The sequence below is a fragment of the Hyaena hyaena genome, unplaced genomic scaffold (genome assembly GCF_003009895.1).
Source record: "Hyaena hyaena isolate Hyena2069 unplaced genomic scaffold, ASM300989v1 scaffold_1497, whole genome shotgun sequence".
NCBI classification, from domain to species: Eukaryota; Metazoa; Chordata; class Mammalia; order Carnivora; family Hyaenidae; genus Hyaena; species Hyaena hyaena.
Window position 1 is genome coordinate 179,864 of NW_024082130.1, and position 18,683 is coordinate 198,546.

An 18,683-nucleotide genomic window follows, 5' to 3' on the forward strand; every position below is an offset into this window, starting at 1 on the left:
ACAATTTTGATTACATGGAGGTGGAATACAATTCAGAATAAATTAGAAGATTTCCTTTATGTCACTTCTTTGAACTGAACTTTTGACAGGACCTAGAAAAAAGGTTCATTAAAATTGATTTCTTATCTAAAATAGGCCATGGTCCCCATGTGCTACATTGTTGAATGAGGAACCATAGTAGTGAGGATGACAAACTGACACATTTACCTGGACTTCTTTCCTTCACAGAAGTCAGCCAAGATTGATGAAAGTGAGGTTTACATTTTTCACTCCAAACCAATACCTGATCCTCTACTCGGTGTTAGAAGGATTCACCATTGTAGCAGAAACACTGTACAGCACAGGTCTTACTTTCCCTGTCTACTTGGGCTTAGGCATTTGCCTCTGATTGAGCTGGACCTGTCTGAAGCAATCATAAGTGTCTGCCGCAGGAACAATGAAAAATTAATCAGGCATGTGGTGACCACGGCAGAAAAAACAATATCTAGATGAAAAGACAATTGTCAGAATACTTCCCAGGTATAGCAAGGGCCTAGATGGCAACATTACTCTCCAGTGTCCAACAGCAGAGGTATTTTCCTTATTCAGACAGTTTCTATGGCACCAGTGCAGTTGTGATACTGGAATCCGAGTCTCCTTTGGTAGGTGCCTATTTTCTGAGCCTAACTTTTCTTTTTTTAAATTTTTTAAAATCTTTACATATTTTTGAGAAAGAGAGAGAGAGAGAATGAGCAGGGGAGGGGCAGAGAGAAAGGGAGACACAGAATCCAAAGCAGGCTCCAGGCTCTGAGCTGTCAACACAGAGCCTGACATGAAGTTTGAACTCACAGACTACAAGACCATGACCTAAGCCACAATTGAATGTTTAACTAGTTGAGCCACCCAGGCACCCCCTGAGCCTAACTTTTCTACCCCATCCATTGATTCTGCGAGTCAGTCAATATTCTGTCAACAAAAATGGATTTTTCTTCTTAAATCATTGGGAATTAGTTTTTGTTCCTTGTAAGAAAAGTTTCTGACCTATAGACTTTGCCATGAGGCCATTTTATTAAAATTAAGATAACAATGAATTTAGTTTTATAATAGTTAATATTTTTTTAATGTTTATTTATTTTGAGAGAGAGAAACCTAGAGTGAATGAGTGGGGGAAGGGCAGAGAGAGAGAGAGAGAGAAAGAGAGAGAATCTCACGCAGGCTCCATGCTGGTAGCATGGGGCTCCGTCTAACGAACTATGAGATCATTACCTGAGCTGAGATCGAGAGTAGGACACTCAAAACACTGAGCCACCAGTAGTTAATATTCGATTATTAAAGAAGACAATTTGGGTGATACAAACTTTATTTAACATTTCATGAGGTAAACAAGGTCTTTTTGTAGAACTGCAAAATGAAGCCAAAGAACCTTTCCTAGGAGAAAGAATAACGAACAAGAAAGAGAAAAACAAAAAATATCTAGTTGGGAGGGGCTGCACAGCCAACCTTGTTTGAGGTGAAAAGGCCCAGAATTGGCTTGGTATTTGGGGATTGGCTAAAGGCAAATGGAGTTTCTGGTCAAGTGGAACATTTAAAGGAACATGAAATTATCTAAATTTCAGCTTGCTGATGTGGCACTCTGGGCAGGAGCATCTCCAAGTTGAGCCTAGAAATTTATTTCAACAGTTCTCCCTTTTGATTATTATCTTAACCATTTAGGAGATTTGGTCAAAAATGTCAGTCTTAGGGTGACAATGACCATTGCTTCTTTAGGTCTTAATGCAGTTTTAACAAGAGGCCATTGCAGGCTTCAATTCTTAGAGTTGGATGTATTTTTCTGTTTTCTTTTCATTGCAATGACCATTTGTCAGTGGCCAAATGCTGTCCACCTGCGTTTAAAACTTTTTGAGAGAACACTGACTATTAGGAGGACAATAATAATTATTAAAAACAAAGCAACACTCATGGTTTGGAGAGCACTCCTGTGCCAGTGTCCCTCTGACCCAAACCAGCTAGAATCAAATCAGTCAAGAAATTGTCCCAAAGAAGGGAATACTTTACTAAGCCACTTGGCCTGTTTATGTGTTTTGTGTACCTGGCTCTCCATTTCCCCAGAAATATTTATCCGTATCGCTTGTTCCAGACACTGGAAATAAGGGAGAAGCTTTTAATCCAAAGAAAGAAGAATAGGATCACCAGATCATAGCAAACTTAACAGTTGGTTGGAGATTAGGCCATTTTGCAATGGTCTGATATATAACAAAAATAGCATTATCTCTTTACACAAGGGCAAGGAAAAACATGAACAAAAGATCACAAAGAACTTCATAGTGTAAGTATTAAAATAAAAGAATGGTCAGAGAGAGAAGGAGGAATGAAAATGTGTATTCTTGATATGATGTCTTAGGAGGAAGCAGTCTACTCTGATTTCTTATTTCTCTCCCTGGTGAATTTAATTTGGAGGTCACTGGCATTTACAAAAGACCAGGTATCAGCTGGAACCTTCTTCAGTTATGAAATATGCAAATGCCCATGGTTAAAGATCTGATGAGAGTTCATTATAATGGAAATGACAAGAAAATTTGGTTATTTCTGGGATATATAACATTTTAAGGTGATAACTGTGATTACGACTGAGAGCATTATATTAGAACATCCTGAATTTCTAAGAATATTATACAATTTCGAGAACACCGGTATTAATAACATAAACTTATACAAATATAATCTAAGAAGTTTAAACTTTACCTCTTATTTGACAATGCTTTCCATGTAATTGAACATACAAAATAAGCCTATTCAGTTTAATATTTCTCTTTTTATAAGGAGAGGGAACAAATCTTTTGTGATGTTCCAAGGACTCCTTGGAAAAATCCCAAAGTTAAAGTAAAAAAACTTCATTTAGAATTTGATTTTTGAGAAGTTTGTTAAAAATATAGATTTAACCAATTAAAGTCTTCAAAGGCAAATATAGAAAGTTGCACAGTCATAAAAAATCTTAGCTCTCTTAAAATTGAGAGGACGTAGTTTTCTTAAGTAATCAAAACCTGATAAAGACAACATGAAGGGACACCTGTGTGGCTCAGTTGGTTAAGCATTCGACTTTGGCTCAGGTCATGATCTTGTCATTCAGAGTTCAAGCCCTGCATCAGGCTTAGAGCTGACAGCTTCGAACCTGGAGGCTATTTCAGATTCTGTCTCTCTCTCTCTCTCTCTCTCAAAAATAAATAAACATTAAAAAAAAAAGACAATATGAAGCACAGTAAATTTCAGTAAAATACAAAACTTCTGCTTTCGAGACAGATTACTTAAATGGTAAAGAAAAACCTTTGTTTACAATTTCTTATTAAGAGAAGACCAATAATAAGAAAACTCTGGTTTTTAACAAAGGGGAAAAAACAAATACTAATTTTTAACCAGTGTACTTTTGATATTAAAACACATTGGAAAAAACACTTAAATAATTCCATTACAACATTCAAGCCAGCTTGACCACAAAAGAAATTCGTTTCTCAAGATTATTTTTCCACAACTTCTATAGCTGTTTATATCCATTTAGTTCTTGTCCTATTTTTTTCCCTCTCTTTTCCTTTTTCTCAAATAATCAGTTATTTTTGCTTAGGACAAAATTATTCACTTTCCCTTAACAAAAACACAGCTCCATACTTCATATCTTTTCTTACCAAATACACATCCTACTTTCCTTGCATACAGATCTTTCCCTTACTATTTCTAAGGAAAGTGTTTTAATTCCATATGCTATTTAGAATTCTTAACCCTTAGACTCCTTAATTACTAGTGAAAATGAAGAAGTAAGCAATTTGTAGACTGTTGTGTTAACATTGACAAACTATAAATGTTTCATAGTTTCTAGAAATACATTTTCCTCAGAGAAATATATTTTCCTCAGAGTAAATTTTTCAATGTGGCACAAAACACGTTTACTTGTGGACCCAAATATCTCTATTTCCTCTGTGAAAAAAACAAAAAGAGGATAAACTTATGTTCTGTAATTAATATTTCAGTATTTTATTTGGAAATGATCTAAATATTCAATGAATATTTATTTTGAATTTATTTCAGCATAACTTTAAGGTTACAAGTTGCCAAAAAGATTTTGGAAATGATTTTTAAACAGACTTACCGTGAATCTTAATTATTGTTTAAAAGTCCACTTTCACTTACATCTATTTAATTTACTTATTAATGATTATGTGTAGATAATTCATTAGACATTAAATAGCTAACCAACATCTTAAATTGTCTTTCTTGCTGACAAATTCTGTAACACACATAACATGAGTTTATTTGACTTTTAGTAAACTTAGGTAGAATAAAAAGTATTATATTCAAAGCTGATGTCTCTAAAGACATGCCTGTTATAATTAAACCAACACACAGAGATCTTATAGCCTGTTTTAAAATTTTAGTCATTGGGGCACCTGGGTAGTTCAGTCGGCTGAATGTCCACTTCGACTCAGGTCATGATCTCACAGTTCGTGGGATCAAGACCCACATGTTGCTCTGTGCTCACAGCTCAGAGCTTCGATCCTGCTTCAGATTCTGTGTCTCCCTCTCTCTCTGCCCCTCCCCTGCTCACACTCTGTCTCTCAAAAATAAATAAATGTTGAAAAAAAAGTTTAGTCATTAGAATGAAAATGCAAAGCTCACTAGTTTATAAAAAAACAGTTGTACCTAAATTGTGTTTATGTCAGAGAGAATGCGTTAAGATTACCTGCTTAAACTTTTTATTTCTATTTATGGAAAGACTCTTAAGATTTTTCAGTCATCTGGTTTCCAAATAGCTTTTTCCTTCCTTCTTTTTTTCTTTTTTCCTTCTGGTAAGAATTACCTCCCTGAAATTTGCACTTCAAAGAGATGGCCCTCAGTTCCTAGAGAAGCCCAAGAAGGCATTTACATCTCAAAGGCACAGAGGAAAAGTGCAAAGTTCCTCTGAAGGAATTTTGTTTCCTAAATCCAGATTTTTACAGTGCCTACAAGCCTTTTGAGATTAATAGGAAAGGTTCTGGGATTGATAGAAGAATAGGTGAGCTTTCCACAATTTGTAAGATAAATTGTACAGGTTGTCCTCAATTTGTAGGACACTTGTTTTCATTAATTCCTCAAAAAATTAGATTGCAACCTGAATGGTATCAAGGGGCTAACCCACTCATACAACTACATTATTTACAATTTGTTTCTTTATATTAGGGATAAAATCTTCAGCTAAGATAGAGGTCAAAAAGTTCCAGTGTAATAGATTTAGATAGACCTCTATCTTTGGAATGTTTTTCTTTCTTTCGGAGTACATAGTCTTATTGAGCTTGGGAGAAAAGGTCTTAAAAAAAAAGTTTCTATCAGACTTTGAATATTTTTAGCCATATTTTTAGCCATAAAATACCCTTTCAAATATCTTGTCAATTTTCAGCTGGGACACACAATAAATATTCCTGGCAGTATTGCTCAATCTCATGGATCCAAGAGACATCCCCAAAGAAGGTATAAAAGATGTTACTTACCCAAGATTAAATATTGCAAGATTCTTGACCTCAAAATCTGAGGTTCGTTGTCTCCTGCTTCAAAGAATGAAAAGGTATACACAAAATAAAGGAAGCAGAGGCAAAAGATTATTAGAATATAAGATCAGTAAGAATAGGGGCACCTTGGTAGCTCAGTAAGTTAAACATTTGACTCTTGACTTCAGCTCAGGTCATGATCTCATCGTTCAGATTGGAGCCCACTTGGGAATCTCTCCCTCTCTTTTTGTCCCTCCCCTGCTTGCGTACTTTCTCAAAATAAAAAAATAAAACTTAAGCAAAAAAAAGAAAGTAATAATATTATGAAAGCTCTCTTTGCAGAGAGGAGACATTCAAAAGTGAATGCTTTGGGCTATAGACAAGGGCCTTCCTTTTATACCCTTCTGGTCTGCCCTCCCACTTCCATTCCCCCTCCTTCTAAACTTCTATCCTTATTGCTTAGGTAACTCTAAATGCCTGGTCATTCCTTTCTGACTGGTTCATTTCTATTGTATGACAGGTAGTCTATGGCCATAGTGTTCCTTGTGGGTCATATGTTTTATGGTCAACTTATTTATATTCAGGTCTTTTGTTAAATTCCTGAAGAGGAGTAGGTGGTGTCTGTTACATTCTTAAGAGAAACGTTAGGCCTGAGGGGGTTTGCTATGATCAGATGTTCCAACATTGTTCGAAAATATGTGTTGTTCCCCACCCAGGGATCTAAGGTCCCAATATTTCCCTCTCTGCTTATTTTATCTTATTTTTCCCATCATATTAAGACAATTCCCTGAAAGCTGGCAATAGTTAGTAGGACCCTACCTGCAAATATAGTGCGTTTCACATTTCTGTCCAGTCATAGCTAGCCAAAAATGAGGTATAACCCACATTTGTATCTAGCCATATTTTTAGACTCCCAACCTGATGGTTGAGTTGTCTGTATATATAAGAACGTACAGCCTCCATGTCCCATACAGGCAGAAAACCAAGCCCAGTTCTGAGAACATAGAACAAGACAAACAAGAAGGCAATAATTGCCATTGGGAGAGAAAGGGTTTGATAACTAGTAAGGGGGAATGTGAAATTTTACCTTCCTCTCTTGGCTGGACAATACAGAGATCAGGACTCGCTGAGTCTGGTAAGAAGTATCACCCTGTGCTGGGTTCTGCCAATCTTTCCAACATCTCACCTACAGGCTCTGGAGCAAGTAGCTTTAAAGTAGAGAGAGAGTAGCTCTGGTATCTATCAGAATTTGACAATATTTTGCTCCAATTGTACTATTAGTTTCCCTTGATTAAGATAATAACTAATAGCAGTTTACAGAAAATCCCCCAGAGTCCCAACAATACTGGGAGGGGCCAACACGGGGGCCCTCCTTCAAGGGTAGATATAGGGATGTTGGTATAGAAGACTGACTTTTGTTTAAATAGTCTCATAGTCTTTTCAGAGTAGAAAGGCAATTCAGACAGAGGATTAGTAGACTAAATACTCACTTAAAGGAGGATAGAGAGAAGTAGTAGAAGTCATATCAGTCTTAGTTCTTTTCTTTTAGGTATACCTCCTATGTGTTTAATTTTTCATTAGCCTTTGGCAATGAATCTTTCAATGAAGCTATTTTAGACTTTTGAATCCCTTTGGAGGATTCTGCATGCCAATTAAAATAGGTATCCCATTCAGTGTGTTTGATTTGGGAATCCTTGCTCTTAAATGAATACTCTTATCTAACTGGAACATTCCCCATGATGACCATAGTAATTTTAGATGGTCTTAGTGAGATTTTGCCATTTTTGGGTATCTCAAGTTTCTAAGACCACAGTTCTGAGACATAAAATAAACAGATGTGCTGGAAGGTAGTGGGTTCAATTCTTTGAAACCTAATGATTTCATTTCTTAGCTAAGTCTTAGGTCTCTCAGAGCCAAATTAATACCTAAGAAGGCTGTGCTCCTGGGTTGAGGATTTTGTGGTGTTTTATAATGTACCTTGTTAAATGTAAATTTTTTTGAGGTTGATGAGTGGTCTACTGTCAATCTAACCCATTTCATAACCAACTTATCTTATCACAAGAGTCTTAGAGTTAGGTGGAGAGCACACTAATAGCTTTTAAGTGCTCAACCCATGCTCACCAGTTTTGTGGCTTTGGCTTCCAAGGTTCCCATTAGCAGTACATTTATTATATCTTTCAGGAGAAGGTTCCTTTATTCCTTTAGTGGCAGACACCCTAATGGCTTTTAATAGTCTGACCTTCACACTCAGTTTTTATTCTGATGGTCCAAACAGCCTGTATTTCTTATCTTAGTTTATTTCCCCAAGTCTGCAGCTTATGCTATGGATGTACCTCAAGGCTTTGGAAGTCTGACAGCATTGCCTCCAGATACAGATTCCTAACATAATTTCCCTAGGACATTTTTGGGGAAGTTTAACAAATCCCAGAACATTTCCCAGACCCCATGTTATGCATAAATGTTGCTTTTTATATAAAATGTATTTCAAGGGCATCTGGATGGCTCAGTTGGTTAAGTATCCAACCCTTGGTTTTGGCTCAAGATAGTGCAGAGCCTGCTTGGGATTCTCTCTCTGTCTCTCTGTCTCTCTCTCATTCTCTTTCTCTGTCCCTCCTCTGCTCATTCTCTCTCTCTTTCATTTTTTTGGTAATGTTTTATTTATTTCTGAGAGAGAAAGACAGTGTGAGCAGGGGAGCAACAGAGAGAGAGGGAGACACAGAATCCGAAACAGGCTCCAGGCTCTGAGCTATGTGTCAGCACAGAGCCCGACACAGGGCTCAAACCCACAAACCATGAGATTATGACTTGAGCTGAAGTCGGACGCCCAACCAACTGAGCTACCCAGGTGCTGCCTTTTATCTTTCTTTCAAAAATAAATGAATAAACTTAAAAAAATTAAAAATAAAATAAAATTTAGTTGAATCATGGAGCTAAAAGCAAAAGAGCAAAGTTTAGATTAGAGAGTGACTTATCTACAGCACTCAATAATCACAAGTGGAACAACGAGCTTAAAGAGTTAGCTGATGCCTTGCCTGTGTGTCTGGTTGTCTACTAGGCTGTTAGCAATCAGCTTCAGATCTTTTTCCTCATTGCCGAAAACTGTGAAAAAGTGATTTCTTTAATCAGTTTCTGTGATAGAGAAAAACTTCATGTAACATTTCATGAAGTGAACAGTTTCCTTTTGGAGAATTGCAACATGGGATGGAAGGCAAGAAGTTTTTATATGATAAAGAATAAGGAAGAAGAGAAAATAGAAGATATCTATTGTTTGGGGAGTAGACCCAGAGTTGGCTTGGCATTTGAGGACTAGCTGACTGACGTATTTCTGGTCAAGCAGAGCATTTACAGAAACACAAAAGTTAACTAAGTTTCAGTTACCTGATGTGGAACATCAGGCAGGAGAGGCTCCATCTTGGGTCTAAAAATTTATTTTGACAATATTAAATAGTTCTTTTAAGTTATACATAAAGGGATTTAAGTCACTCTCAGGAAAATTTGAGAGGAATCATATTGTGTAAATAGTAGGGACATGGTAAGGTGTTGGGGTTATCAATTACAACTTTTCACTTTTGAAAGGATATCTAGTTAATATCAATAAGAGTGTTAAAAATAAAAAAGGTACTAGACTAAAAGAAAAAAATACCATAATATAGGCCCAAGAAGGCGTCAGTTCAGAGTAAAAACAAAAACAAAAAAACCCAAAACAAAACAAAACAAACAAAGCAGGAATGTTGTTGTATTGTAAATATTTTTAATTTTTTATATATTGTAGTAGTTTCACATTGTTAAAAACCCTTTCTGGGTTGGAAACGGCCCGTCCTTGAGCTAGGCAATTCTTAGAGATGACAGAAGGCCCAGACTGGTGTGTAGCAATCTGCAAACTAATCAATCCATAGACCATTTTTTGGCTTCTGTACCCCAAGGACACAATAATCCTCTGCCTTAATGTTCCTCAGGCCAGGTGCCAGGCAACTGGGGACCACTCCTATAGCCTCAAATCCACAAAATATATTCCAACTAGCCAGTCCTAAAGTGTTCATACTACCTGCTTGCCTTGTCGTTCCTATGGAAATCTGAATAAATTTAACGATGGCCTAAACTTTCCCCTTGTTTCTGTTTTTCATCTCCTAACCACCCTTGTGTTTTTTGTATGTGTCTCTGAATGTGGTGCAGAGCCTCCTGTCTCTAGAACCTCTAGGTATAATAAACTTTGTTGTTTCCTGAGCCTCCCCCATGTCTCTTCTTCTGGCTGCACCTAACCAACCATGTCATAAAAGAACCACATTGGTGATCAGAAAATTATAAGGATTATCTCTTCACTTGATAACATGAACTTTATTTTTTGTTTACTTATTTATTTGTGTGTGAGAGAGAGAGAGTGGGGGGGGGGGACAGAGAGATAGGGTGAGAGAGAATCCGAAGGAGGATTAGTGATCTTAGCACAGAGCCTGATACAAGGCTCAGTCTCTCGAATCATGAGATCATGACCTGAACCAAAACCCAGAGTCGGATGCTTAACTGATGGAGTCACCCAGGAGCTCCACTGATATATCAACTTGTGCAAATTATTTAACCTCCTTCATAGGGACAAGATAACTCTCTGACAGTATTGTGTAAGAAGTAATTGCAACTCATTGGACTTAAACAAGAAATTCCCAATACGTGGCTTTCCATTAAAATCATTTGAAGAGATTAAAAAGAAAAACAGAAGCAAAAAGAATAAATATTCAGTTAAGGAAAGATATAAAAATTAAATCAAAAGTCCTGGGGATGAAACCTGAGCAACTGTGAATTTTTTTGCAGCATATGTAGGCAGTGTTGAAAATGTCCTGTGTAATGGAAATAGAGATCTCATTCTTATGAAATTCTGCCTTTTTAATTAGGTCTTGGTTGCCCAGTGACATAGTAAGTGGATTTGATTATAGGCATAAGACATCAAAAACATAACTGATTCCATTTAAAACAGCTATTCCAGATCATCTCAGCAGGACTAAATATTTCTATTGTCAGTGCCAAGCTTTCTGGCCAGTGGCATTTTCTGGGTCCCAGTGCAGAAGAGGCATAACCAGATAAGAGCATGATCATCTCCCAGAGTTGAGAAAATTGCATTTCAGGAGACCATCATGAAAAAAGACATAAAAATATTTAATGAAATGTTCAGAAATGCGTATGAGTAATATATAAAAATAATAACATACCATGAACTGAGATCCTCCCTCCCCAGAACTGTATGTATGGTTTAGCATTTCAAGATTAAAAATACATTATTTATCATATTAATAGAATAAATCAGAAAAAACATATGATCATTCATCTGGTAGAGAAATAACAAGTAACAAAACTCAACATCCATTCATAACAATTGTCTGTCAGCCAAGAATAAAAGGGAAATTTTCCATTCTGATAATGGGCATCTTTGAAAAACCTACTTCTAACTTTATTACCTTAGTGATGAATGAACGACTGCTTTCCCCCTAAGATGAGGAAGGCAAAGATGCCCCTTCTGCCACTTCTATGTTAACATTTTTCTGGAGATTCTATCTAGTGCAACAAAAGAGAAAAGTAAGTTCAAAGCATGCCTATTGCAAAAATTGAAAGTAAAAATATTTTCTTTCACAGAAAGCAAGATTTTATCATTGATTGAATATCCAAAGAAACTTAGAAAAAAAAATCAATTGCTTTCTCACACACTGGGAAAGAATCAGTAAATGAAATAAAAATACCATTATAAAGCATAAAAAGACAAAATACTTTGGGATAAATTCAACACAATGCATGAAAAACGAATACACTAATAATTACAAAATTTTTCTGACAGTAATTTAAGAAGACATAAAATTTGGAGAGAAATGCCAATTACATGGATTAAAATTAATGATATTGTAAAGTTCTTGGTTCATCCCAAATGGATTCATATATTGAGCATAATCCCAATCAAAAACACCTCAAAAGTTTGTGGGGCATTTTTTGGTTTTGTTTTGGTAGAAGTTGACAGACTGATTCTAAATTTGTGTGGAACTACAAAGTCTTAGAACAGCTAAAATAAAATTGAAATAGAACAATGTTGGAAGAATTACACTAATGTATTTTAAGACCTATTTTCAAAGTATCAAGTGACATAGTATTCACAGGATAGACTTATAGATCAAATGGAACAATTCAAAGAGTATAGAAATACACTATTTACTTCCAACAGAATCTACTTTGTTCTCTGCTCAATCCACTAAAAACGAAGCCTTTCCCCAGATCATGTTAAATGACTTTTGACAATGCTGCCATGAGCAAAGAATAATATCTTTACTAAACAGTGATGAAATAGTGGAATATATAGCCAAAAAATGTATTTTAACTGTTTCCTCTTTCCAAATAGTTATTAGCTAAATTGGTCATACACTTAAACATAAAAAAGAAAGCTGTATAAGTTCCAGAAAGAAATATGAGCAAAATTTTTTCTAACATAGAGTATTCAGGGTAAGCAAAGGTTTTAAAAAGAACTAAAAAACTTACAAGCATAGGCATATATATTATATATAATATGATATATACACATATTATATACATTTGCATGTATATGTATGTTTATGTGTATGTAATAAACATGTACAAGTGTGTGTATATACACACACATGCATGCACAAATTTAATATAAACCCACAATATTGTTCAGTAAGAAAGAGTAAACTATGAATATATTCAACATGAATAAATCTCAAAAGTGTTTATTTGCTATGCAAATAAACCAGATATTGTATAATTCTATTTATATGAAATTCTAGGTCAGGCAAGAAAAATTCTACAGTGAACATGAACAAATCTATGATGTTCTGGAGTCAGAGACCAGATGTCTGTCTGGGTACAAAGATGGGTACAAAGGTAGATTTAGAACAAAGGGGCACAAGAAAATTTTGGAGATATTGGAAAATAGAAGTATTCCATACATTTTAATGTGTGGTGGTTATACAAATATTAGCATTTTTAAAATATATGAACTGAACATTTAAAATGAGTGCATTTTGGGACACCTGAGTGGCCCAGTCTGTTGAGCATGTGACTTAGGCTCAGGTCATGATCTCATGGTCTATGAGTTTGAACCCCATATGGGTCTCTGTACTGATAGCTCAGAGCCTGGAACCTGCTTCCGATCATGTGTCTACCTCTCTCTGCCCCTCCCCCACTCACACTCTGTCTCTGTCTCTCAAAAATGAATAAACATTAAAATTTTTGTAATAATAAAATGAGTGCATTTTGTCATATGTACATTATATCAAAAGGTAAATGTGCAACAGTTTAATAACAAAATAATGCTCAAGCTCTATTTATCACAGAGCATTTAAATAAAATTTTCTTATGATAAAATCTGTGCATCTGTATATTTTCTACAAAGATTCCAGAAAAATTCTAATTTGTAGGCAATGTTGAAAATATCTTATTTAATAGAAATTGGGCTCTTATTCTTCCAGACTTTCAGTATTCTACTTAAGTCTTCCTTACTAGTAAGGGATGTAATTTTACTTTTGTTTTGTTCTGTTTGTGTGTTCAGAAACCTAACTCACCAAAACTCAAACTAACTTGTTAATAAAAATGTCCTGACTATAATTTTGGGATTACAGAAAATTTCCTATGGTTCTCAAAATAAGAGAAAAAAGTTGACACACTTTTATACTGAGAGGGTTCTTCTTTTACCTTGCCTATAAGGAGATTCTAAAATAATTGCAGTGAGACGCCTGGGTAGCTCAGTTAGTTGAGTCCAACTCTTGATCTCACAGTTCATAAGATTGAGCTCTGGATTAGCATGGAGCCTGCTAGGGATTCTCTCTCTCTCCCTCTCTCTCTCTACCTCTCCCTTGTGCACACTTATGCACATGTGCTCTCTCTCTCGAAATAAAATAAAAATATTAAAAATAAATGCAGTAAACATTTTATGAGGGGCTGATTTATTTAATGAGTTTGTATTCAGTATGTTGTACTCAAAATTATTTAAAACAAATAACACATTTGATTAATGTGCAGACTCTAGAAAAAGTATGAAAAAAGAAGAAATATCAAGGTCTCAATGAGAATTTGTTCTTGGACCCTAAGTTGTCATGAACATGTATTACACAAAAATTATCAAAAATAAACATATTGGAGAAATATTAAAATAACAAAAGGTCCACAAATCTGGTTATGGACTGTCTTCTTCTAGAAGATTGGAAGATTTAACACTGGGTTGATGCCTCTTATCTCCTTCCTACCACCTCTGACTGTTTTATAATAAAGCTAGGAGTATGAGTTTTGGAGGTAGACATCTTGGATTTGAATCCTGTCTCTATCACTTACTAGTTAGGTGGTAAGTAAACTCATCATTCTGGTCCTTCATCATTTTTGAATAAAAATGGTTGTTATCAGATAATATGAAGATTAATTGAATTCATGTTTGTAAAAAACTTATAAATGTTAAATTTTAAATACTGTTAATGATATTATCATTTCACAATTTATTCCTTGTTAATGATCATACAGAATGGAGATGGTGACCTTTATATAACCTAAATTCACACATAGAATGATAAAGCAGGAAAGATAACTATTCAAATAAGATCACAGTGTATAGGCTTTATAATGGAGAATCCTAGTAATGGAGAAAAACATGTCTTTTAGATCTCCTAAAATATATTATTATAAGTTGGAACTATTGGGTGAAAAGACTCACAAAGCATGTATATGGAAACCTGGTCTTCATTACTGAGATAACAGGTGGAGGTTGGCAAAAGCACATCACACATGCTGCCGTTCTCCCTTCTGCTATGAAAGACATTGATTAGATGATGAAACTGTCTTGTGTTGTAAGAGAGTCTAAAGATCTTTTCTTATTTTAGATCTCTAGGCTGTTTCTCCCGTTGAAGTTGACATTACCCAAAGACTGCTATGAATGAATGTAGATAATCTTTATAGTTATAATCATTATAAACCTTCTTGCTTCTGTTGATATAAATAAGAAAACAACATCCTATGATGCTTACATTGAAAAATCTAATTAAAGCAAGAAAAAAATTAATATCATCAATTTGTGTGGGCAGGAGCAGAGGTATACGGGAATTCTGCGCTTTCCACTCAACTTTGCTATGAACTGAAAATTGTTCTAAAAACTAGTGTAATGATTTAAAAATGTAATATAGTCAAAATAAAAATTATACATATAAGCAGATATAAATGAGATGATGTTGTGTCAAACTATATAATTAATTAATTAATTAATTAATTAATTAAAAAGGATAACATAGAAGAAAGATGAGCCAGGGGTGCCTGGGTGGCTCAGTTGGTTGAGCATCCAACTTAGGTTCAGGTCATGATCTTGCTCACTGGTTAGAGCCCTGCATCGGGCTCTGTGCTGACAGCCCGGAGCCTGGAGCCTGCTTCAGATTCTGTGTCTCCCTCTCTCTCTGCCCCTCCCCTGCTCATGCTCTGTCTCTCTCTCTCAAAATAAATAAACATTTCTTTAAAAGGTTAAAAAAGAAGATGGGCCATGGATAACTTGATTCCAATAAAAAGAGTAAAATACAAAACAGAAGGACACTGAGAAATTTAAAAAATAGAAATAACCTCACAAAGAGGTAGTTACAGTTGGAATCAGGACAGTATAACAGGTCTTCAAACCTTTTTTTAGAGACAACACTCCGAGCAGAAAGAGGTGGCAGGACCTGTAGATTTCAAGATTAGATTCAAACCAAGACTTAAAGGTCCAAGACGAATTTTTCTCCATTTGGAAAATGAAGAGCTCAAAAAAAACCATGTTTGGCCCTTCAAACAATTTAGTTCACACTTGTCAGCTTTCAACTTCAGACATCTATCCAATGTTTAAGTGACAAAGGCAGGACAACTCTCAAGCATCCTCAGAGCTCACCTTCCTGTGCTCACGTCTGGTCCCTCCACCGTGGCGGAACATAAACTCTCTATTAAGGGAACTCATGAGCTCGAAATACAGGTGAACAATGACTTAAGTGCTAGTTTCTAAAACTAAGTAAGCAAAGAGGTATTTTCATTTCTTTTTTGACTTTCCTCATAAAATACCGTCAACATTTATCTTCATGCAAATTAGCAGTTGATGTTTTTATCTTTAAACACAGCAAAACTGAAACTCTTCTGGTCCCCTTTAAAAATCTGCCCTCATAAACAGAATTGTTCCATTTATAACTCATTCTGTGTCGTTTACACACACGTGATTAGTATGTCTAGAATAAGATAATCCAAATGAAACGCAGATTTCATTGCTTTGGGTGTATTTGCCAAGTGATTTGACAAATAAAAATATAATGGGTTAGATGGGTTTATAGAGAAAATAACCTACTGTTGGCAATAGGATGCTAATAAGAGGCTGATTTAAAAGTTAAGAAGCTCATAACGCCAGCTCAGAATTTACAGCTAACAATTTTGTAGGCCAAAGCTACTATACAGGCATACTTATCCTGCAGTGAGAACAGGATTACCTTTCCAAGCATTATCCTAATGTGGAATTAAACTGTCAAGTTGGCGTGCTTGCTGCATGGACTTGTGCATAAGATGAATGTAACTCTGTGTAGAGTTCAATATTGCTCCATCTGTTAAGCACCTTTTTCTTCTAGAAACACAAAAATTGTGAACACAACATGTGCACTACATTCCTATTCAAGGACTGAGTAATTGTGGCTGACTTATTGAAAACTATGACAAAAGCAGCCAGATCTATCTTTAATATAAATCCAAAATTTTCTATTTCTTAAAAAGTTCTATTTTTAAAGAATATTTCTAGGGGCACCTGGGTGGCTCAGTTGGTTGAGCGTCCAACTTCGGCTCAGGTCATGATCTAGCGGTCCATAATCAAAAGTCAAATATAAGGTCTATAAGGTTGAAAAGTGGATATAAGATTTTGCCGTCAATGGTAATCTCTAATAGCAGAGCAGAATCTCCATGGCTAACCTTTTCTATGATCAATAGAAACTCTTTGGATCCTTTTGTTTATTTTTTGTTCTGTCCATGATACATCTTTGTTGGTTGAATCATTATATTTTAAACAGGATTGTAGAAAATTGCAAGAATAGATAAGAATTTATTAATTGTTGAAATAGCACTTATGTGGTAATTTACTAACCTGAATCACACTGAAAATAAATAGCTAGTACCTAGTATCACATTAGAGGAGACACTTACTTAGAAGAGGCAAGATTTTAAGACAATGGGATCACAAATTTTAAAATTGCTTCTTTGGGGAAAAATTTGTAATTAAGTCTTTTTCCATAAATAAATAGCTAATTTTTTTAAACTGGTGTTTTCTATTTTTTCTATTTTAAATGAAATTTTTTGCCATCATCTCATGAAAATAATTTAGTCTTAATCTCATAGAAGTATTTTCCATAACTTTCTGTAAATTGCTTCTAAGGAAGACTAAGCATGGCTCAATCGATTGCTGGCCTTATTTTTTAAGAAAATAAATTAACTATGTTAATGAGCATTTTACATTATACTAACTCAAGAGGCAAAGCTAGCATCATTCTCTATCCATATCTTTTTATTTTTATTTTCAGGAAATATATTACCAAATTTATGAAATTGCATACTCAAAATGCTTCTATTCACATTTAAGTAAAATAAATGGAAGCAATTATATAGATGTAGAGATTCCATTTCTTTTTTTAAACATTTTATTATTTTTGTTACTGTTTATTTATTTTGAGAGAGAGAGAGAGAGAGAGAGTGCCATAGTGAGAGCACTCTCAAACAAGCAGGGGAGGAGCAAAGAGAGACAGGCAGAGAGCATACCAAGTAGGCTCCACACTGTCAGGGCAGAGCCTACTGGAGGCTCATCCCACGAACAGTGAAATCATGACCTAAGCCTAAATCAAGAGTCAGACTTTGACTGACTGAGCCACCCAGGTGCCCCTAGAAAACAGAGTTTTATGGAGAATAGTCTTGTGACTAAATCCTTAAATTTTCTTTCACAGGAACTGACAAATAAACCAATCAATTGTTAAAGCATATATGGGGATTTTTTTTCTGGAGTATTAGTTAAAGTGATTTCTAGCACAAAAGTCAAAGGGAAAGTTATTTGTATATATTTTAATGTATTTTTCTTATTCATAGGTAATGTGATAAACTATGCACGTATAAAATCATGTTATCATTGATTGAGAGTAACCACACAAACCGTTAAGTGGTAATTCTGCAGAGGGATATGTGATTGAGACTAGAAGGTAATAAAATGTGTGTGGGGAAAGAGGGGAGTATTGTGTTGTACTATATATGCAGTGTAATTGCATTTGACAAAACAACAGTATATAAAATGTTGACTTTTTTATAACCACTATTCTGAATGTAAAAACTAGCCAACCAGCTTCACTGTATACTGTGTTTTTATGATTGCCATAAACTTGCATCACTTTAGATGTAAATAGAAATATCCACTTCACTCCTCTTTTTTTTTGTTTTTTTTTAGTGCATCTTTTAAATCATATTGTTTTTTACATGCACTGGAATTCCCCAAAATTTTTTAACACCTGTGTTGTTACATTGACATTAACTAATATTATAACTTGAACATATTTTATCTTATAACAATATCATCTAAGAATTCATTACATAGCAGAACCAGCGCTAGTTGTGAAAAGTGCTGCCAGGCAACAGAAACTTTGGGATTCAATTAAGTAAGTTAAATTATGATGAAGGTCAAGCCTTTAATTTAGATAGCTTTATTTTAGATAAAGTAAAAAACATCAGAGAAAAAAGTACATCTGCAGATGTATGTGTTATGATTAGAAATTTCTATATTCTAAGATTGACTTTCTCTTTTGCCTTTCTATAGAAAAATTATTTTTGAATTATTTTAGGCTTGAATTACCCAAACTTTCAATTATGTAATATCCCCAGAAATGTCTCTCTCTAAGCAAAATTTATCTTTTACATATTGTAATGTTGTTTGCCTCTTTTACAATGAGAAAACTTATATTTTCTGTTGTAGATAACCATGAATAAGGAGCAAAAATAATCATTATAAAGTTTTAAAAATATAAAAAGATTTTTTAAATGCCACAATTAATACTAACCATCAGAGATATTCATTGTTAATACGTTAGCAATTTTCCTTTTAATATACACATTTACATATAAGATGTAATAAGCAATAGGGACATATGTACAGATTTTCTCCTATCATTGTATTCTGAGATGTTCATATCAATAAGG

The 18,683-nt window shown here is 34.8% G+C and overlaps 1 pseudogene; it reads left to right on the forward strand.

The window, feature by feature from the left end:
• The first annotated feature begins 536 nt into the window (after nucleotides 1-536).
• LOC120225737 overlaps nucleotides 537-18,683 on the forward strand; it is a 119,337-nt pseudogene continuing 101,190 nt past the window's right edge.